The sequence below is a fragment of the Mustela nivalis genome (genome assembly GCF_964662115.1).
Source record: "Mustela nivalis genome assembly, chromosome: 7".
Taxonomy (NCBI): domain Eukaryota; kingdom Metazoa; phylum Chordata; class Mammalia; order Carnivora; family Mustelidae; genus Mustela; species Mustela nivalis.
The window spans coordinates 43,875,060-43,896,755 of NC_139026.1; positions in this window are offsets into that span (position 1 = coordinate 43,875,060).

Consider the following 21,696-nt stretch of genomic DNA (forward strand, 5'->3'; position numbering starts at 1 on the left):
TCAGAAAAAAAGTTGCTAAGGCCAATTTCCAAGAGGTTATTGCCTGTTGTCTTTTAGGAGTTTTACCACTTCAGGTCTCACATTTAGATATTTAATCCACTGTGAATATATTTTTGTGTGTTGGCTAGGTAAGTTGTCCAATTTCTTTCTTTCTTTCTTTCTTTTTTTTTTTTTTTTTTTTTTTTTTTTTTTTTGCATGTAGCTGTTCAGTTTTCCCAGACTATCTATTGAGGAGATTTATATATTCTTGTCTCCTTTGTTGTAAATTAATTGACTATAGAAGTGTGAGTTTATTTCTGGGCTCTCTATCCTGTTCTATTGATTTCTATGTCTATTTTTGTACCAGTACCATCTTGTTTTGGTTACTATAGTTTTTAGTATTGATCTGGGATTGTGACACCTCTAGTTTTGTTCTTGTTTCTCAGGATCACTTTGATTACTCAGGATTTTTTGTTTCATACAAATTTTAGGATTATATGTGTTAGTTCTGTGAAAAATTTGGTATTTTGATAAAATTACATTGACTCTGTAGATTGCTTAGGGTAGTATGGACATTTTAACAATGTTAACCCTTCCAATCCATGAGCATTGTATATCTTTCCATTTGTTTGTGTTACCTTCGATATTTTCCCAACATTGTTTTAGTTTTCAGAGTACAAGGCTTATACCTCCTTGATTAATTTGTTTCTAGGTGTTTTATTCCTTTTGGTGCTATTGTTAATGTGTTTTTTTTAAATCTCTCTTTCTATTTTATTATTAGTGTATAAAAATGCAAAATATTTCTGTATATAATTTTGTATCCTACAACTTTACTGAGTTCATTTATTCTAATACATTATAATTTTGGGGTGGCATGTTTGAGGTGTTCTGCATATAGGATTATCTGCAAATAGTGACAGTTTTACTTCTTCCTTACCAACTTGGATGCCTTTTTTTTTTTTTTCCTTTTCTGATTGTATGGCTAGGACTTCCAGTACAACGTTTAATAAAAGTGGCAAGAATGAGTATCCCTGTCTTGTTCCTGACCTTAGAGGAAAAGGTCTCAGCTTTTCACCGTTGGTTATGGATATTAGCTGTGAGTTTGTCATATACAGCTTTTATTATGTTGAGATGTGTTCTTTTTTTTTAGGACTTTTTCTTTCTTTCTTTCTTTCTTCTTCTTCTTCTTCTTTTTTTTTTTTTTTTTTACTTATTTATTTGTTTGACAGAGAGAGAATACAAGCAGGCAGAGCAGCAGGCAGAGGGAGAGGGATAAGCAGGCTCCCTATGAGCAGGGAGCCTGATGCGGGACTTGATCCCAGGACTCTGGGATCATGACCTGAGCTGAAGACAGATGCTTAATGGACTTAGTCACCCAGGCTCCCTAAGATGTGTTCTTTCTAAACCCACTTTTGAGAGTTTTTATCATGAATAGATGTTCAAGTTTGTCACACACTTTTTCTGCATCTATTGAGGTGATCATAGGAATTTTAGCTTTCATTTTGTTAATATGGTATATCATGTTAATTGATTTGCAGATATTGAGCCATCATTGCATCGCTGGAATAAATCTTACTTGATTGCAGAGAATGATCATTCTAAGGGATTGTTGAATTTGGTTTGCTAATATTTTGTTGAAGATTTTGGTATTTATGCTCATTAGGAATATTGGCCTATAGTTTTCTTTTTCTGTAGTATCTTTGGATAGTTTGGGTATCTGTGTAATGCTGGTCTTGTGGAATGAATTTGAAATCCTCTTTCCTCTTTTATTTGTTTTTATATATTTTGAGAAGAATAAGTATTAACTACCCTTTTAAATGTTTGGTAGAATTCACCTGTGAAGGCATCTGATCCTGGACTTTTGTTTGTTGGGAGTTTTTTGATTATTGATTCAATTTTATTGCTAGTCCTTGATCTGTTAAAATTCTCTATTTCTTCCTGATTCAATTTTGGAAGGTTGTATGTTTCTATAAATTTATCTATTTCTTCTAAATTGTATAATTTGTTAGCACATAATTTATTGTACTAGTGTCTTATAATCCTTTGTATCTCTATAATATTGGTTGTTACTTCTCTTTCATTTCTGATATTATTTCAGTCTTTCTTTTTCCCCTTGGTAAGTCTGGCTAAAGTTTTATCAATTTTGTTCATCTTTTCAAAGACTGGGATCTTGGTTTTATTGTTTTTCATTTTCCTATTTTATTTAGTCTCTACTTTATTTATTTCTATTTTGGTCCTTTTTTCTCTCCTTCTTTTACTAACTTTGGGCTTTGTTTTTTGTATTCTAGTTCCTTTAGGTATAGGGTTAGATTGTTTTTTTGAGATTATGTTTGTTTGTTGTTTCTTGAGGTAGGCCTGCATTACTATAAACTTCCCTTTTAGAACTCCTTTTCCTATATCTCAAAGATTTTGAACCATTTTTATTTGCTTCCATGTATTTATTAAATTTGATTTCTTTGTTGGCCTGCTGGTTTTTTAGTAGCATGTTGGTTAGCCTCTACATGTTTGTGTTTTCCAGATTTTTTTTCATAATTTATTTCTAGTTTAATACTGCGTTGGTTAGAAAAAATGCTTGGTATGGTTTCAATCATCTTGAATTTATTGACATTTGTTTTGTGGCTTAACATGTAATCTATTCTGGAGAAAATCTAGCTCTTAACAAAATACATAAATTAATTTACATTTATGAGGAAATTGCAAAACCTAAGTTAAAAAATAGGAGAGAAATAAAGTATATCTTACTATAGAAAAATTTTCTGATTATTATTCTTAATGTATATTCCCCTATATCCAGAGAAGCTTGAAAAAGAATCCTTAAAATAACCAGAACTGAGAAATAGACTATTGAAAGTAAAGTAAAAACTCTGCTTATGATTTTCAAGGGAACACCCTTTAAGACCCTCTACATTGATTAATATCCCATAGTAATATTGTAATGACAACATGAGGATCGAATACCCTATAGCTGATGCTTTAAAATGAGAGGTTGAATCCCTTCTTTCTTCTCTTTGTCAGTCAAGAGTTCTTGGTGGAAAGTAATAGCCAGAGACTCTGTAAAACTTGAAGAGAAAGAACAATTTACAGGAAACCTGTCAGGCTAAATAAATGATAAAATGATAAAAATTAATAAATGATAAAAATTAATTAAAAAGCTTTAAAAGAATAGAAAAGAAAAGTGCGCCTGGAAGGTCCAGTCAGTTAAGTGTCTACCTTTGGCTCAGGTCATGATCCTAGGGTCCTGGGATCAAGCTCCGTATCAGGCTCCCTGCTCAGTTGGAAGCTTTTTTCTCCATCTCTCTCTGCCTGCCTCTCTCCCTGCTAGTGCCTTCTCTCTCTCTGTCAAATAAATAAATAAAATATTTTTTAAAAATTAATGGAAAAGTTAATATAAAACATAATACAGAATTTTGGGAGAGTCTTTTTCTAGTTATAAGGAAATGAGGTCATGTTGCCTCTTTGATATTAGTTCAGTTAAAAACCAAGTAATACTGCAGTTCCACGCAATCATAAAATAAGAAGATTCCTTGGTCTAACAGCTGTGAGAAAAAATTGAAATAGGATCAAACCCAGGCAGGAACCAAGAAGCCCTGGACAAAAGTAATCTCACTACATTTTGTTGTAATGGGAATGGATAATCGATTGAGGGTTGCTGTTCAGAACATGTTATCCTTGGGTTTTTGGCACCACTGTCTATAGAGCTTGGATTCCTCTGGTATCGCTGAGAATAATGTCTTGGTTATTTTCTGTGATTTTATGTGGGAAAATCTGATTGATTTAATAAATCATGATGCTTTATAATTTAACAGTAGAAGCTGGACCAGTGCCTCTTTCCTAGGTTCACAGAATGCTCCCCCAAACAAACAAAAAAACAAACAAATGAAAATCCAAAATCAGTTCAGATGCTGAATGCTACCCTTGCCACATGATGCATCCAGCAATTACTTATCTGCCTGGTCACAGACATGAAACCTCACTCCCATAGCCTCATTCCCATAGCACTTCATGTTTTAATTTACAATCTGTCTTTCAAAAGGAACTGAGTGACAGAATAACTTACTGAGGGATGGATGGAAAACTTACTGGTTATGAAGAAATCTTTATAGTTAAACTAGCTATGATTTTCTCTTTTGGTTTTCCATTACAAAAATGTGACACTTGTGCAAGTTATTTGACCTCTCAAAGACTTGGTTTTATTTTCTGTAAAATTTGGATGAAAACACCATTTATTACAATGAGTAGAACCATAATGAGCACATAGTCATTCTCAGCACACAATAAATATTTGGAAAAATGTAGATGTCATTGTTGCTACCAGTGATAATAGTGCTATAAAGAATAGAAATAAAAAGAAAATTTTAAGATTACTGCTGAGAGGGGCAACTGGCTGGCTCAGTAGAGCATGCAACTCTTGATCATAGGATTATAAGTTCATCCCCATGTTGGGTGGAAAGATTACTTAAAAATAAAAATGTTAAAAATAAGATTATTACTGAGAACAAAAAGGTCAGGTTTCATTTTATCAATGGTTCCACTTTGCTAAGGCACTTCTCTGTTTCCTCAAATTTCTAATGGACTCCTATGCTTGAGTATAATTATAGGATCCAAATTGTACCTTCCAAATGGATGGGTAGGGTTTCCTATCATCATAGTTGCTGACTAGCTCCTATCCTCATAGATACTGACTAGATTATTTTGATAATATGAGAACCAGTGGTACAGTCATAAGTTTTCCTTGCATCTGATGCCAATCACTGAAGAAAAATATAAGTTGTGAGAGTTTAAATAGCCAAAGATCACTTTATATTCTACCTAATGAGAATGCTTCCATCTTGTCCTTTCTCCTATCAGCCAAACTCTTCAATTTAATATAAATATTTGTAACCCCTTTCATTACCAGTCTATTATCATGACTCAGAACAGAACTGATGATTCCTTCTCTATGTTATGTAACTAAAAATTTTAGATGTTAAAAATTCTTTTTTAAACCTTTGAATTCTGTAATCCTATCTGTGGAAAATAGCAGATACTCATTAAATATTGAACAATTAATTAATTCCATACAGTAAGCTTCAGGCTCTAGTCAAGATTTTTTAAGTTTAATATTAAAATGAAATTATTGTATCTCATATTTGTAAAAATAAAAAATTCTATTGAAAAAGAGAGTGAACTTTGAATTTGTTCCCTTTCCTGCTTTAATACTGAAGAGACTACTGAAAACAAAAATCACCATTAATCATCTCATTGAATTTAATTGAAATAATGTAAATGAAACTGCTTTGTAAACTGTTATGGTTATACAAATAAGGTATTATTACTAGCCATCTGTTCTACCATATGATGTTATAGTTTTGATTATAAAAATAAAATTTTATTGAAGAAAAATTTGAATAGTAGAATCTTGTAAAAAGAAAGTGTAAAATGGTTTATGTTTGATTGGATAAGTGATTATCTATATTCATTTCAGATAGATTTAGATATTCATTTAGATCAATAGAGATAGATATCCATTTTATTCATTTAGTATTTTAAAAGTCAAAGGGCAAAAATGCACACTGTATTAAGATGTTGTAACCCATAAAAGATAAAGTAAGGCACTAAAATTTCAATTTCCTAAATAAGAAATTTCCAGACTCTCCTATGTTAAAGTGCAGCCACGAAGTACATTGATATATGTATGGATCAATCCATATTTCATCAAAAGGATAAAATTAAATGACTGAAGTCTATACATTTGCTATTATTTGTACATGTGCTTTTAAATATCCAGATAGAAAATCCCCTCTTCCATTCTTAAAAGCTAATCCCAAATAACTCTCTTGTGATTAACGTACATCTTCATCCAAAGAATTGTTAATAGAATACAAATGAGATTTACCTTTAATTTCAATAATAATCACGCAATTTACATAAAATTTACATAACAACAATCATAATTAAGTAACATTATAGTAATTGTTACAAAAACAACTATCATAAATAGCATACACTGATATAAGTTTGAGGGAGACAGGAGCTTTAAACTATATCCATATTTAATTGTTTCATTTTACTGGAAATGTAGTCATGCCACTAATCTCTTATAATATTTGTGTTTAACTTCAATATAGAGCTGTATGGGTATATTACTTTTTTTTTTTAATTTTGAGAATAACATGATGCATTCTGATATTCTGAAAACCTAGAAAAAATTCACTAATTTTCCATTTGTGGCCAATACCTAAACACAAAGTCTGAGTAAAGAAATTAAACAATCATCTTTTTTGTTAATGTACCAGTGTACTATTATTTATTTTTTTCATTTTCTTTTACTTCCTTCAGTTCTTCCTGTTGGGCTGGCAGGAAGGGTTACCAAAGATGGCGAAAGTTCCCACCACAAGACATGAGCTCAGACAGGAGAACAAAGGCCCAAGCAGGAATCTGAGACCCCCGCCCTGGGCTCCTGTGGACCAATGGGATCCCGATGAGTGGCGGGATATCCAAATAAGGGAAACTTGCCAAAAGACCCCTGAGCTTTCCCCAAGACCCCTTAAAAGCCCCCTCCTCCCTGCCTTGGGCGCGACTTCCGCCACTCTGCTTTCCAGAGTGGCGGAACCTCGCCCGAGGGTGCCCATCTTCTCCTGCTGCAACTTTCCTGGCTCCCCTTCTCCTGAGCCCTGAAACTTCGCTGGAGAGCGTTTTTAATAAATCTTGCCTTGCACCCACTTTGCCTGGTGTTGTGTTTATCTCGCCGGAAAAAACTTTACATTTGGTGCCGAGACCCGGGAAGGAGATTGAGCCCCCACACAGTGGGGAGGCTCTCTCCTTTCCCTGGCCTAACCGGACCTGCCCTTCCGAACGCCACTTCCGAAGCTGTGGTGAGTTTCCCCGATTCCGCGCCTCCTTCCGGAAAGCCCTGCCCTAATCGCGGCCGCATCAGGGTGGACCCCTCCGGTCACCAGGTGACCTCCGTGACTCCGAGAGGCTGGGAGACGTCCTAACCTCTACGGCAGTCGACACAGTTTTTCTGCAACCCAGTGGTGGACGAGGGGACGCCTTCCTCCACCCCTCGGGTTGCCCGGCAACAAATCGTGGGGACCTCCCAATCCAAATTCGACCCTAAAACATCCCGGGGGTGTTTTAGGCCTGCTGGCCAATCTTAAAACCCTGGAACTGGACCAGGACCTGCAAAAACGACATTACTGTACTGTCGCTTGGCCACAATACCGATTAGACAATCAGTCCCAATGGCCTCCGGAAGGCACGTTTAACTATCAGACTTTCATGGACCTAAATAACCTCGGCAGGCACCAAGGCAGATGGGCCAAGGTCCCTTATGTCCAGCTTTCTGGACTCTGCACTCTCGCCCCTTCCTCTGCTCTCACTGCTCCACCTCTTAGGTCCTCTTGGCCCGCTCCCCTCCCCCTACCCTGCCACCCACTGCTCCCAAAGACTCGGACCTCTCCTCCCCATCTCCTCTCTCTGAACCCCTGGAGAGCTTCACCCATCCACTGACAAGAGGGCCTCTGGTTCCTCCTCCTCCTCCTCTTTACCGCGATCCTTCACCCCAAGGTCCCTTAAATTCAGGATTTCTGAACCGGCGCTCTCGTCTACCCCTCCTTCTCCCCCTCCCCACTCCTAGCTGAACTCCTGACAAATTTATCCACAGTAAACCGGAAACTCCAATCAAAGTTTACTGAAGGTCAAGTAGGCTCTTGTTATTTGTTAAAATCTGCTAGCAAAGAGATGACTAGAACTGCTGGTTAATTGTGTGTCTCGGAGTTTTAATGGGTCATTCTTAAGGTAGCATTCAAAGTCTTTGGTAACCGTTAACCGAATGGGATAAAATACCCGAGCGCTGGTTGCCAGAACTAGGTTTACGCTTTTGAAATCTGTTGGTAAACACCTTTTGTGCTTAATTGAATTCTGTCATAACAGCCGCAGGGCTACTGTTTGAGCTAGATCCTTTCGTAAAGAATGGAAGGGGAGACTGATCACCTCCCATTAGCCAGGGATACCCAAAGGGGAGGGTGTCCAATCTGTTTGAATCTGAAGAGTGCCTGACTGCGTGAATGTGTCTGTGTGGCTCCAGCCGCACTAGGGCTCGAAAGCCCCCCCCCCCCGAGTTAGTCTGCCCCCCAAGGGAGGTTGCTGGAGTTGAGGAAGTTGTTTGAGTTCATGCGCCCTTCTCTCTACAGGACCTTTCCCAAATTGAGAAACGTTTGGGCTCCTTTTCGGCCAGTTCTGATAACTATATTAAAGAATTCCAATATCTGGCCCAAGCCTATGACCTCACCTGGCATGATTTACATGTGGTCCAGACCACCACCCTCACCATAGAGGAGAGGGAACGCATCCAGGCTGCTGCCCGGGAGCATGCGGATCAGGTCCAGCTCACTGATGCTGGAGCCCGGGCGGTCCCAGCTGTAGAACCAGGTTGGGATTATCAGGATGGCCAAGATGGCCACTGGCGCTGCGACCGCATGGTCCAGTGTCTCATAGCAGGCATGTGGCCAGCCTCTAATAAGGCCGTTAATTACGACAAGATTAGGGATATTGTCCAGGCCCCTACGACAGCCCCACCATGTTTCTTAACCAGTTGACCTAACCTTTAACCCAGTACACTCACTTGGACCCTGCCTCTCCTGTGGGGGCCATAGTACTGGCTACTCATTTTATCTCTCAATCGGCACCGGATATACAGAGAAAGTTAAAGAAGGCTGAGGAGGACCCTCAGACCCCCATTTCTGACTTGGTGAAAATGGCATTTAAGGTCTTTAATTCCCGTGAGGAGGCGGCTGAGCTTAAATGACAAGCCATATTCCAGCAAAAGGTTCAGTTGCAGACCCAAGCCTTGGTAGCAGCCCTGCGGCCGGCCGGCTCCGGGAGCCAGCAGAGAGGGGCAACCAATCGCACCCCGCCCGGGGGCCTGTTTCAAATGCAGGGCCAAGGGACATTGGGCTCGCCAGTGCCCCAATCCAAAGCTGCCAACTCGGCCTTGCCCTCAATGCCATTTGATGGGCCACTGGAAATCCGCCTGCCCTAACCTCAGGGTATCTTCGGCGCCTCAACGTGGGGGACCCCCCGAGATAGTAAGTCTGGTCTTTCAACTGCTTGGATTGGAGGAACGACTGACGAAGCCCAGACTCAGCCACCCCTCTCACCCAGGCCGAGCCCAGGGTTACGCTCCAGGTAATGGGTAAGTCCATCTCTTTTTTGCTGGACATGGGGGCTACCTACTCTGTTCTGCCTTCCTACTCGGGACTTACTCGAACCTCACCAATTACTGTTATGGGGATCGATGGGACCTCCTCCAATCCTAGGGTGACCCTTCCCCTTACCTGTAGCCTGGATGGGTTTCCCTTCCCCCACTTGTTCCTATGATTCCTTGGTCCCTCTACTGGGTAGGGACATTCTCCAGAAACTAAGGGCAACTATCTGCCTCTCCCCTTCCTCCCCTCTATCCACCTCAACCCGTCTCATCCTACACCTCTCCACTCCCTCGACCCCCGCTCCAGATGACCTACCTACTGTAGACCCTCACGTGTGGGACATCTCAGAGCCCATCATCGCTTCCCACCTTACCCCGGTTAAAGTACAGCTTAAGGATAACTCCAAGTTTCCCTCTAGAGCTCAGTTCCCTATTTCCTTAGCCCACCACCAGGGCCTGAAACTATCATAGAATGGCTTTAACGTCAGGGACTCCTGATCCCCATCATTTCCCCCTGTAAAACCCCACGCAAGCCCTCAGGGGCTTATCAACTGGTACAAGACCTTAGGCTTATCAACGAGGTCGTGGTCCCCCTCCACCCAGTCGTTCCTAACCCTACTGTCTCGCGTTCCCCCAAACACCTCTCACTTTACTGTACTGGAGCTAAAGGACGCTTTTTTCACCGTCCCCTTGCACCCTGATTCCTATTTTCTTTTTGCCTTCACCTGGGAGGATCCTGACACGCATGCTTCTGGACAATTAACTTGGACTGTTCTACCCCAGGGGTTCAGGGACAGCCCTCACATTTTCGGCCACGCCTACAGACTTAACAGCAGTGCGTCCTTAAGGCCAGTACTCTACTACATATGTGGATGACCTCCTCCTCTGTAGCCCCTCCCTCTCGGTCTCCCAAGAAGACACCTCCACCCTACTTAACTTTCTGGAGGCCAAGGGATATCAAGTACCCCCCTCTAAGGCCCTCAACATGACCTTAGGGCAGCCCATCACGGTCTACTCTCCCCACCGACTCACAGACCTCCTTAGCCACTGATCTCTGGCCCATCTGACTCCTCGTCTCCAGCTATTCCATCTGCTATTCCTAGAGAACCCGCATCTCTCTCTCTCTACCTCCCCCCGCTTAAACCCTGCAACTTTACTGCCTATACCCTTGCCAGATAAGGGGTGGATCTACATCCAGGACAGGATTGCCCTGCCAGGCAATCTGGTGCACACCTTGATTACTGACATCCACCAATCCCTCCATAGTGGCCCATAGGCTCTCCACTAATTTCTTCAGCCATTGTTCTATCATCCTTCCTTATCTAAGGTAATCGAAGTTGTCCACAGGGCTTGCAAAACCTGTTCTGCTGTGAATTCACAATGAGGAATCCGCAGACCAGGGCCTAACCAACAGCTCCGAGGTCATCAGCCGGGGAAAGACTGACACCTGGACTTCACTCCCATGCCTTGCCATAAAATTCATTCACAGGCTGGATCCAAGCATACCTCATGGCCTGGGAAACAGCAGACATAGTGGCTACAATACTCATCGAGCGCATCATCCCAAGGTTCGGATTGCCCCAGACCCTCCAGTCGGACAACGGACCTGCCTTCATCTCCAGTGTAACCCAACAGCCCTACAGATGCAAGTCACCAGCCTGGCAGCCTTAGCTCTACAGAACCGACGGGCCTTAGACCTTCTGACCACCGAAAAAGGGGGGACCTGCCTATTATTAAATGAAGAATGCTGTTACTTTGTTAACCAATCATATAGTTACCTCCAGGATCAAAGAGCTCAGGGATTGGATCCAAACACGGTGGCAAGACACGTCCTCCTGGGGCCTGGACCCCTACAACTGGGTAACCTGGCTGCTCCCTCTGGTGGGACCTGTATGCATAATCCTCCTTCTAATCTCAGTTGCTCCCTGTCTTTTCCAGTACTTGCAGGGTCGCCTACAAGAACTTGCCCGAATATCCGTCAATCAACTCCTCCTCCAGCCCTACTCTCGCCTGCCCACTTCCGACTACCCCTATGACTACGCCCCCTGTCAGCAGGAAGTAGCCAGAACCGAGGCGACGCCCCTGACACCATTATATTAAGCAAAAGGTCGGAATGTTGGGCTGGCAGGAAGGGCTACCAAAGATGGCGAAAGTTCCCACCTGAGCTCGGACAGGAGAACAAAGGCCCAAGCAGGAATCTGAGACCCCCGCCCCGGGCTCCCGTGGACCAATGGGATCCCGATGAGCGGCGGGATATCCAAATAAGGGAAACTTGCAAAAAGACCCCTGAGCTTTCCCCAAGACCCCTTAAAAGCCCCCTCCTCCCTGCCTTGGGCGCGACTTCCGCCACTCTGCTTTCCAGAATGGCGGAACCTCGCCCGAGGGTGCCCACCTCCTCCCGGCGCAACTTTCCTGGCTCCCCTTCTCCTGAGCCCTGAAACTTTGCCGTAGAGTGTTTTTAATAAATCTTGCCTTGCACCCACTTTGCCTGGTGTTGTGTTTATCTTGCCGGAAAAAACTTTACACTTCCATTATTATTTTGATCAGTTTTTCCTTATATCTTTGTACCTCATTATTTCTTCCAAAACTGTTCTTTCACTCTGACACTTTTATTCCATTGTTTTTTGTTTTTTGTTTTTCCTCCTCTAGGATAATAAAATCATTGAATATGCTAGTGTGGGCATAATAAATAGATAGCTTGACATGTTTTGCCAGGAATTTTTCCTTATACAGAAGTTATATTAATTAGGACTAGCATCAAAGAAAAACTCACTGGACAAAGTTAAATAGGAAAAGAAGAATACATTCAAGATAATTGCAATAGAGAAAGAGATTAAATTTAACTTTATTGAAACAAAAAGCAGGAGAGTTTTTAAACACTGGAATGAGCTATGTAGAAAAGTATCAAAGGATATTAGGAGAAAATTGGTCAGTGTAATTAAGTCATCTGTGTTTGTTAATTGGTGTTATAAACATTAGAGTCCTCCATCTTACCCTTTCACAGAAACTGGGAGATAAGAGATGGCTCCCAGTTCCTTAAGAAAGACATTGTTTTGTTGTAAAACCAGTAAAAGTCTAGGAAACTATTTTAAAGGTGGAATGCTCAAGTTGAGGAAAATTTTAAGGCTATCTTGGTTCATTAGGTTTGGCTACGAATATAGAAAAGTCCAAAATAACTGTAGCTAAATAAAAGTATATAAATTTGCATGCCAGAAAAAAATGTCAATTTTGCCCTCAAAAGCCTTCAAAATTCAGATTTCTTTCTGATCACCATTTCCCTATTCCCAAGGGGTGCTCATTTTCTTCATACTTTAGCAGCATTCCAATTTCCATTCCAAATAGCAAAATGGAGAAAGGGAGCAGTTATAAAAGCAAATCCTTGTTTACTGTCTTTTAAGGGAAGTTTCTAGAAGCTGCCATTGGACATGTGTTTTTACATTCTTTTGCTCAGACAGTTCTATCACAGGCCAACATTTTGGACATCTAAATAAATATCCACACTTTTCTTTCTACATGTGCAACATACTCACTCTCTCTTCAAGGAATTCAATCCAGTGTTCAATCCAATTACTGCATATAGTTCAAAGTTTAGGAATTCTTGGTGATATTTTGTTCTATCACATCAGGATATTATAGCTTCTCATGGTACATTAACTACGAATTAAAAGACAAGTTGCCTGTGCCTATCCAAGGATAAAATGGCAGACTGGGAATAGGATAACATAGTGAAAACTCACATTCTAGAAAGACGATAAAGGGAAATAGATGGCCATTGGAATTATGAAATCCCCCTAAGTAGCAATTATGAAGCCTCTATTCTCTGATAGTTGAATAATATCTTTGATTTTTCCAATCTGGTAACACCTCATTCTGATCTCTAGAAGGAAATATATTGTTTTTTGTCCTCCTTGACCACACTGATGACTATCATTGGAGTCTTTGTTAAGAGTTCAAATTTTCATAGCCTACTTCTTGCTGGTTCAGTCTTCAGGACCTAAGAGTTGCTTAGCTGAATTATCCTCAAACTCCACTGATTTCTTTGACAATATGACTCCCTCAGAGCCTTAGTAAGCTTATGCTTAATTTCATGTGTAAGTAACCACAGCCACAAATCTAATCTAGACATAGCCTTTAAGTTTAAACTTTGGTCCTTTCTACTATCCTCTGTGTTTTGCTCATTCAACTGTTTCAGTATAATGATGGCTAAGTCAAAGCCATCTATAACAATGGTCCTTAGTGTGAAAATAACACATTTGATCTCCTCTCTGTCAGTTGACTATTGACCTTCATATGGCAAGGCACCTGACTTATCTCTTGTTAAGACTTTCATTTGGAGATACTTTCAAGTTGGAATGTCTCCAAGTCACCAAAATTTTTATCAACTTGGATTACGTGCCACAGGCAGAGCATGCTATTCTATAGTGTAACTATGTCTCTTCATTTCTACTCACATACTTATGTTCATTTCACTTTTTAAGAATTTTGAGAAAGTAACAAAAGTTGCCAAAACACAAAATTTTAAATTTTTTCTATTAGCTCCCTTAACACTATTGTTTTATCAACCCATAGCCTCCTAAGAAAGTTCAGGAGATAGTATCAGAAAATGCATTGCAAAAAAAGAATAAGGTTGTTTTTCAAGCTTGCAGTATCTGAGTCATTGCCATATGAATAATTCAGTTAAGCCAGTGAAAAAGGTTCTGATTTCACTAATCTAAGCATCTCATTGCCAGCATCAAATTCTTTATTCCTTAAGCATTATTTTTACCAGCTAGTAACATAACCTGGAGTAAACGTATCTTTAAGTAAGAGAGAAAATTTATTTTTCACCTGTACAAATAACAGAAACTTTATAGTTCAGCAGTAGAAAATTGGTCAAGGGACTCCAGATACTTATGCTCACCTCTCTGTCATCTCTAATATGTATTCTCCAAGGTACCATGTGCATTCTAGAAAACAAGATAGAAGGGATAAAGAAATGATTGTGAATGGTTTGTTCTAGATGTTTCTAAAGGAAATTCCTAGAAACTACTATAGATTATGTATGTTTGTGTCCCATGTGGACAGAACTCAGTCATTTACCTTTAAGATGCTTGTGTGATAAGATCTTTTTTTCTAGACATATATATGCCTGGCTAAACATGTTATTATTCAAAAAAAAAAAAAAAAGAAAGAAAAATATTGGATGAAATGGGCAGTTTCTGACACAAGGTAATGCAGCCAGTGCTCCATTACAAGTTCATTAATGATTTAGGCATCTTGGGCAAAATCATCCTTCATTCATTCATTCATTTATTCAACAAATACTTATCAAATACAGTTTGTAAACAGCCATACCCACCAATCCTTCGAGCAATCCAGTGAGGTAAGTAAGCAGACTTGATAACATATATTTTTAAAGTTGAGAAAACAGAGTCATGACAGGGTAAGTGACACCCTGACTATCATAGCACTAGGTTTATGAAGCCTAATGAATCCCTCACTCCATTCTTGCCCCTTACCAATCAGTTCTTCAAACAGAAGCCAGAATTAGTTTATAAAAATTCATTTGATTATGTTGTTACTCTATGTAAATTTCTTTGATATCCTTCTATTATCTTTGAGAGAAATTCCGGATTCTTCTACATGGATTGCAAGGCCTTTTGAAATTCTAGGTGCTTCTCATTTATAGGAGTACATCCTATAGTGTGATCTGTCCTTCACTTGATCCCAAATGTATGCTTATTTTACTGAAGTCTTAAATATAAGAGAAACTTCTCTTACTTCCAAGACACCTTACAATATATAATGCAAGATATATTTTCCTTCGTCATATGGCACTCACAATTTCTTTGTCTACTCTACTCCTTTTTCTCATTTTTTTCTAAATTGAGCTATAAAAAGTATACAATAAAGATCATGAAGTTTACTAATCTTAAGTATAAAGTTTGCTAAATTTTTACCTCTTTTATCTGCTTTATTGCTAGCCAGATCAAGCTATAAAAGATCTGTCATTCTCCAAAAGCACCCCTGCACCCTCCTGGTCAATAAATACCACCACCAAGGAAATAATTTTATGACTTTCAATCACCATCAGAGACTGATAGCTTTATGGGGTGTCACATGGCTAGACTAAATTACATTCTTTTAAATTCAGTTTTTACTGTTTCCAGATAAGATAGCCTGCAAGAGATATGCTTAAGTGACAGAGGACAGAAGGGATACAGCAGCCATTTTGTAGCATATGAACACCTCTCAGTTATTCAATTAAATACTAATCTAAGTATTCCTGTGAAGGGATTTTAGAGATATAATTAAAGTCCATAAGCATTGACTTTATGTTACCCTAGGTCATTCTGACTAATCAGGCATGAGGCCCTTTAAAAGAACTGTTTAAGTCCTTCCCTAACAGGAGATAGAAATTTCTTCTTGTAGAAAACAGAAAGCTTCAGACCCTATGCCTGCTTGTTCATGATGTTCCCCATAACTGCATGACCTATAGACTTTGAATGTGACCTATAGACTTTGAACATGTGCAGCTAGCCCGTAGGACTACACAAGCCAATTATAAATAGATTGAGTTGCCTGTGGTTGAATACATAACTGGGTAAAATTTCTTTTGCTGTCCTTTTTTTATTGATTTGAAGGAGCAGTATTTATATTTCCAATAGGAGTCTTTTGTTGGAAACTTTTTTTTAAAGACACCTTCCCCATCTGGAGTTTGCCTTTCATATTCTCTCAATGGTGTTTTTGACAAATAGATGTATTTATTTCAGTAGAGTCTAATTTACTGATTATTTTCTTTTATATTTGATGCCTTTGTCCCATGTTGAAGAAATCAGTTCCTACCATAAAACAATAACAATATTTCTCTCAGATTTCTTCTGGAAGCTTTATTATTTTGTTTTTCATATTTGGGCTTATGATCCATCTTGATTTTTTTTTTCATGAGGATGAGTGGCAAGAATCAAAGATCATTTTTTTCTCATATACACACTCAATGAAACCAAGACTACATATGGAAAAGTGGCACCCTTATTGAAAGTCAATACACCTACCTATAAGCTTATATCTAAAATATTTTTTTCCAATTCTATTTATTTATTTTTCTGTCTTCATAACAATTCCACAGTATCCTAAGTAATGTAGCTTTGCAACATATTTTGAAATCTGATAGTAAGTAATATCAAATACTAATCAATAATCATCTTTTAGAGTTTCTGAAATTTCAGTTTCAAGATCCATTTTAGCTTATTACATAGCCATACATCCCAATTTGTAATATTTTTAAGATAATAGAAAATATATTTTATTTCAAATAGAAATTAAAAAAAAAACACTTAAATCATATAGCTGGACAAAGAAAAAATGAAAAGAAAAATGAAAAAAATGTTAAAAATGAAAAAAAAAGAGAAAAAAAAACACACCTAAATCAAAAACTGTCTCCTGAATCTATAATCTTGATAATTTCCTCAATATTTTTATAATTTAATTTAATCATCCATAAAATGTGGTCATCAATATTTCCTACCTTGTAATTTTTTTGCAAGGATTAATTGAGATAATGTAATGTAAATCATTTAGAAAAGTGACAAATTTTCAGTAGTCAGCTAATATTAACTATAATTATTACCATTTATAAGCAGTGGTAGTTTAAAGAATATACCAGTGCACTATTAAACCAATCAATTACCAAAGAGAAGTAAAACAAAACTTGTTTGAATGGGAATTAAGTAAGTGATATATTTCAAGTCAAAAGGAAAGATAGATTATTCAATAAATGGCATTAAGACTAAAGCTGTCAGTTTAGGGAACTGTTTAAAGTAAACCACATTTTTAGAAAGTTTTTATTTACTTGAGAGAGTGAGAACCCACAGAGGGAGAGAAGCAGGGGTGGGGCGGGGCATGAGCAGGGAGGGGGCAGAGGAAGAGGGAGAAGCAGGCTCCTTGCTCAGCAGGGATCCCTGATGTGGGGCTCAATCTCAGGACCCTGGGATCATGACCTGAGCTGAAGGCAGATGCTTAACTGACTGAGCCACCCAGGAGCCCCAAGTTAAACCACATCTTAAAACTTGTCAATGACAATAATAAATCCCAGATGACATAAATTCCTACATGTTTAAAAATTAGAAAATATAAGTCAGTTTATACTTTGGGTTATAAGAGAAATTCTAAGATAAAAGCTAAAATATCCCGGAGATGCAAATATTAAATAAGTTAAACTCATACTTAAAAATTACAGAATCAAATAATGTATTATCAATTCAGATAATGGAAGGCCACATTTAAAAATTTAAAAAAATACATAAAAGAAAATATTGACAGTTTGAAATTGTAATGAAGAGGTGAGAAAATCTGAGCTCTTCTGCTCAGATAGAGCAGCTTGACATTATTTAGTGAAAGAGTGTGTGTGCCTTATTACATGTCGATTCCACACACATATGTACAGAGAGACCTATACAAAGACAAAAATGGGATGAATGTTATAAAATGAAGTTACCTATCATGTAACCAGAAAACTCACCAGTAAAATAAATATGAAACAGCTTACCTCAAGAATAGGTTAAATAGGGTGCCTGGGTGGCTCAGTGGATTAAGTCTCTGCCTTCAGCTCAGGTCATGGTCTCAGGGTCCTGAGATCAAGCCCCACATAGTGCTCTCTGCTCAACAGGAGCCTGCTTCCCCTTCTCTCTCTCTGCCTGCCTCTCTGCCTACTTGTGATTTCTGCCTGTCAAATAAATAAATAAAATCTTTTTAAAAAATGGATTTCAAAGATATGGAGCTAGAGCCTAAATGTTTAAAAAAAAAAAAAAAAGAATAGGTTAAACAGTCCAGTGAAGTACTGAAATTTAGTGAAGCTATTAAGGAATCACTGTTTCTTAAATTTTCTCCTCCATCATCCTTATTTAACACATTTTTTTTTTCCTAGTGAACTTAAGGTTGCCTTGAGTCACTGATTGGATTTTAAGAAGTAAAACAGGAAAGAGGAAAAAATGGCACTATAAAAATTCTCTTTATATTTCATTTCCATAATTGGCAACCCTCAGCTGCAAAGAAAGCTGAATATAGGTTTTGGTTTTGAAAAAAAATGGGGTAAGAAAAACAACTTGTGGAATATTCCTCTTTTTCAGTTTTTAAAATTGTTTTGGAATAATTTTAGATTTACAGAGAAGTTACAAAGATAGCCCAAGAAGTTCCTTTAGACCCTTCACAAAGCTTGCCACAATGATAAAATCTTACATAACCGTGGTGGAGATTAATATTGGTGTAAAAAGAAACTAAATACTTTATTTGGGTTTTTCTGTCTTTTCTATTATTGCCTTTTTTGTTGCAATGATAGGATCCAATCCAGAATACTTCATTGCATCTAGTCATTAATCTCTATAGTCTCTTCTGATTTTGAATAGTTTTCTATTTTCTTTATCTTTCATGATCTTAATAATTTGAATGAGGTCTGGTTAGACATTCTGTAGAATGTTCCTCAATTTGCACTTTTTTGTCATGGTGATGCTGGGATGGTAGATTTTGTGGAAAAATATCACAATGAAGTGTTCTCTCATCATATCAGATAGGGGTAAATGATATCAGTGTAACATCACTGTTGGTTAAAGTATTCTTTGCCAGGTTTCTACTGTCAGTTACATTACCTTTTCAAACTTTGTTCTTAGGAAGCAAGTCATCCAGTCCAACCTACAATCAAGTCAGGGGACGAGGGTGGAGGTGAAACTTTACCTCCTCCTAGAGGACATAGTATCTTCATATATTACTTAGAATTCCTCTGAAAGGAAAATTTGTCAGTCTCCCTTCACTTTTCTGTTTATTCAGTCATTTATTTTTCTCGGTATGGACATATTTGTATTTGTTATTACTTTAGGTTATAATCCAATGTGTTGCTGGTTTTTTCCCTCACTCTAATTGTGCCTGCTTTGGCCATTGAGAGCTTTTTTGGATTGCTTCCTATCTCTCTGACATTCCCCCTGTCTTTTGTTTTCTAGTATATAAGATGCTTGCATTTTCAACCCTAAAATTACTTCAACCCTAAAATTAGACATTCCTCCAAAGGAACTCTGATTCCTTGTATCAGAAAATGTTATGTACATGTCAATATCTGGGCACTTGGTGTGCTTAATGCTATTGAGATGTCATTGTCCCTTCTAGGCCCTTTCAGCAGACAGCTAGGAAATATGTGCTTGTATATTAATGCAGGCATATGCATATATTTATGTTTACTTATGTGTCTATCTGTTCATATATTAAAATAAATATAAGTTTAAAGTGATATTTGTAGGGTAGTCTTCGAATAACATTACTGCAAAAGAAATCAACAAGGACAAATGAAAAGCATGACGCTGAACAAAAAAAGCAATATCACTGTAGAATACTTATATCTCTAAATAATATCTTATACATATAATGTATACCTTTATCTATATCTATAACTTTAAAATATGTCCACAAACTATTTAATACTCATCCCACAAAGTGATGGAGTCTAATTCTCCTCCCCTTAGACATGCACGGAATGTAGAGACTTGTTTCTAATGGATAGAATACTAGAATGTAGTGCAAAAGATGCTATGGGACTTCTGAAGTAGGTTAGAAGCAGCATTGGAGCTTCTAGAAGACACACTCTCTCTCTCTCAGAATGCTCACCTTTAAAACTGAACCATTATATTGTGAGGAAACCCAAGCCTCATGGAGATAGACTATATGTATGTGTTCTTGTTGACAGCCCAAGCTAAAGTCCCAGCCAACAGCTGGCATCATCTGCAGGGAGAAAATGTCATGATTCTAGACATTGAGCTATACCAGCTGTTTCTAAGGGGAGCAGAGATGAACTGGCCCCCACACAGATCTGACCAAATGCAAACTCAGAAGCAAAATAAATGCTATGGTAGGGATATGACTTTTTTGTCATATTATTCTATATATTTCAGTATTATTGAATAAGAAAAATAGATTTGTGACCTGAAATGAAAACAAAATTTTTATTACAGAGACAGTACAGTGTAATGGAACAGGTAGAAGTTTGAAATTAGAAAACTTTGGTTTTGGTTTATGGAATGTTGTCAATGTTAGTTGCTTATCATCAACAATCCACCAAGAAGATCTAACAATTATAAATATTTGTGTCCCCAATACGGGAGAAACCAACTACATAAGACAATGGTCAATCAAGATAAAGAGTCATATTGGATATGAATACATTAATAGTAGGGGATCTTAACATGCCACTCTCAGTAATAGACAGATCATCCAAGCAGAAAACCAATAAGGAAACACGAGCATTGAATGACACATAGGACAAAATGGACCTCATAGATATATACAGAACATTCCACCCTAATACTACAGAATACTCATTCTTCTTGAGTGCACATGGAACCTTCTCCAGAACAGACCACATACTGGGTCACAAATCAGGGCTCAATGGGTACCAAAAGATTGAGATTATTCCCTGCATATTCTCAGACAACAATGCTTTGAAACTAGAACTCAATCACAAGAAAAAGTTTGGAAGGAATTAAAATACTTGGAAGCTAAAGACCACCTTGCTTAAGAATGTTTGGATCAACCAGGAAATCAAAGAGGAACTTAAACACTTCATGGAAACCAATGAGAATGAAGACACTCCAGTCTAAAACCTATGGGATACAGCAAAGGCAGTCCTAAGGGGGAATAATATAGCCATCCAAGCCTCCCTCAAAAAAAAATTGAAAAATCCAGAATACACCAGCTCTCTTTACACCTTAAAGAACTGGAGAATCAACAACAAATTAAGCCAACCTCACACACAAGAAGGGAAATAATCAAGATTAGAGCAGAGATCAATGAGATAGAAACTAGAGATACAATAGAAAACAACAATGAAACTAGAAGCTGGTTTTTTGAAAGAACCAATAAGATCAATAAACCATTGACCAAACTAATCCAAAAGAAAAGAGAACCCAAATTAATAAAATTATCAATGAAAAGGGAGAGATCATGACTACCAGCAAGGAAATAGAAACAATCATCAGAAAAATAAGTTAAGCAACCTATATGAAATGGATGCATTCCTGGAAATCTATAAACTCTCAAAACTGAATCAGGAAGACATTGACAACCTGAATAGAGCAATATCTAGTAACAAGATTGAAGCAGTGATCAAAAACCTCCCAAAAAAAACAAGAGCCCAGGACCTGACGGATTCCCCAGAAAATTTCAAAGAAGAAATAATACCTATTGTCCTGAAGCTGTTTCAAAAATAGAAACAGAAGGAAAACATCCAAAATTTTTATGAAGCCAGCATTGCCCTGATCCCCAAACCAGGCAAGGACCCCACCAAAAAGAACGTCAGACCAATATCCCTGATGAATACAGATGCCAAGATTCTCAACAAGATCCTAGCTAACAGGATCCAACAGTACATTAAAAAGATTATCCAGCATGACCATGTGGGATTCATCCATGGGATGCAAGGGTGGTTCAGCATTCACAAATCAACCAAGGTGATAGAACAAATCAATAAGAGAAGAGAGAAGAACCACATGGTCCTCTCAATTGATGCAGAA